This window comes from Moschus berezovskii, chromosome 17 (genome assembly GCF_049115385.1).
Source record: "Moschus berezovskii isolate FMDL1 chromosome 17, NW_MosBer_1.0, whole genome shotgun sequence".
In the NCBI taxonomy this organism is placed as follows: domain Eukaryota; kingdom Metazoa; phylum Chordata; class Mammalia; order Artiodactyla; family Moschidae; genus Moschus; species Moschus berezovskii.
In genome coordinates this window covers 4,468,156-4,470,218 of record NC_142476.1, presented here as the reverse complement: position 1 = coordinate 4,470,218, position 2,063 = coordinate 4,468,156, and the positions used below count along the sequence as shown (strand labels likewise).

The following is a 2,063-nucleotide window of genomic DNA, read 5'->3' as shown; positions in this document are numbered from 1 at the left end:
CTAGCCTGAAGCCAGAGAGGAGCTCTACTCTCTCATTGTTCTAGTTCCAAGGACAATGGGAATAGTCTCCAGAGGGTCATTGTTTCAAAAGCTGGAGATTGGGTAGGGGATTTCCGGAAACTGAATGGAAGCCAGGCTTGGCTGGGAGGAGACAGGGGGAGGAGGAAGAGGAGGAAGAAGGGGAAAAGGAACGGGAGGGGGCAGTCTGGGGTTAGGGGAAGCTGCTACGGGCCCTCAGGACGAACTTGCCCTCCTGATTTCATTCCTCTTGATTCAACCCTGCTCCTTTTGGTTCTGATTTTGCTCTGCCTTTCTCCTCATTCCTCTTTTCTAGCCGAAATTAAATTCTTAATACTCTTAAGCATAAAGAAGCACAAAAATAATTTTCCCTGCCTTAATAGTAAGAGTTGAGTCTATTCCACCACTGTAAGCTAAGGTATATGGTAGAGCCTTCAAAGGTGATTGTGTACCAGGCAATATATTCAATTTATTTGAGACTAAAATATTTCCCTTGTAGCTAGGGATGACCAATGAAACATAAATGGAATAGGTGATGCTACTGCCAAAATCTTAGCTTTCTCTGCCACTGAAGAAAAAAAAAATTACAGAGACAGAGTTTGGAGGAAATAGAAAGATCGTTTTAATCCTCATCCAGCAGAGGGGGAAAACACGATAGGTTCATGCCTCAAAACTATGCCCCTGCTACCATGCTCCTCTGTCCATGGGATTTTCCAGGCAAGAGTACTGAAGTGGGTTGCCATTTCCTTCTCCAGAGGAGCTTCCCCACCCAGGAATCGAACCTGGGTCTCCTGCATTGTAGGCAGACACTTTACCATCTGAGCCACCAGGGAAGTCCCACATAAGAAGAGGGCTTGCAGTCAGGGGTAAGATGAGGAACAGAGGTACGAGGATCTTATTCTTTCTTTGTTTTGTTTCAAAAACAGTCATAGGCTGGCATCCAGTAATTGGGTCTGGCAGTCTGGTAGCCCAGTGTTGGGTCCACTGTCTTTTGTGTATTGTACTGTGGCACTTTTTCTGTTTTCAAAAAGAGAAGAACTACCACAAGGGGTGGTTTGCAAAGAGAGTGTTATAAAGGTGAGCACCAGATACAGGGTGTAATTTGCATAGTCAAAGGATAATAGGTGCAAAATGTCAGAAAAGCAAACTTAGGCACAGACTTTGGATTGGGAACAGTTAAAGTACAAACTAGGAGTGACCAGTCCAGCTTACTGTTCTCGTTTTCTTCTTTGCTCTCAGGAAAAAAAAGAAAAGCTCATTCCTCTATTTTTTTCATTGCAACAGTGAGGTATATGGGAACTTCACCTAAAGGGGCATAACTTTTTGCCCTTTCCCACTTTCCTCTCTTTTTTTTTTTTGAATCATACACTTCTTGCTTTCAATTTTAAAATAATTCTGTATTTATTTATTTTTGGCTGTCCTGGGTCTTCATTGCTGCAGGTTTTCTCTAGTTGCCTTGGTCAGGGACTACTTTCTAGTAGTATCCAGGCTTCTCATAGCAATGGCTTCTCTTGCTGTGGAGCACCGGCTCTAGGTCCAAGGGCTTCAGTAGTTGTGGCATGTATACTCCAGAGCACAGGTTCAATAGTTGTGGCACACAGGCCTAGTTGCTCCAGTGTTGTGAGATCCTCCTGGACCAGAAATCGAGCCCATGTCTCCTGCATTGGCAGGCAGATTTTTTACCACTATGCCACCAGAGAAGCCCCTCACTTCCCTCTTTGACTTGGCTGGAATATGGTTGAGATGGCTGGAGATCTAGCAACCATCTTGAGACCACAAAGGGACAGTGAAGGGAGTTTGAAAGTTTTCTGTTAAGGAAAGCCAAACAGAAAAAAATAGAAAATGCTTGGATCCCTGATGACTGGAGAACTACAATTTTAGCTTCAAACTTCCTACTATGAGGTTTATTTATGTGGGAGTAGAAAAGCATTTATTTGATTAAGCCCTCTAATTTGGGCCTTTATTATTAGGACTCAGACACAAATCCCACTAATACAGTGGCATGATTTATATCAAGAAGGGAAGAAATTTCTATACCATTTCTT

General features: G+C 43.2%; 1 non-coding gene across 1 annotated transcript; it reads right to left on the bottom strand.

The window, feature by feature from the left end:
- Window positions 1-779: 779 nt before the first annotated feature.
- TRNAC-ACA (transfer RNA cysteine (anticodon ACA)) lies at window positions 780-851 on the bottom strand. Its single transcript has one exon. It is a non-coding gene; the product is annotated as a tRNA-Cys (tRNA).
- Window positions 852-2,063: the final 1,212 nt, after the last annotated feature.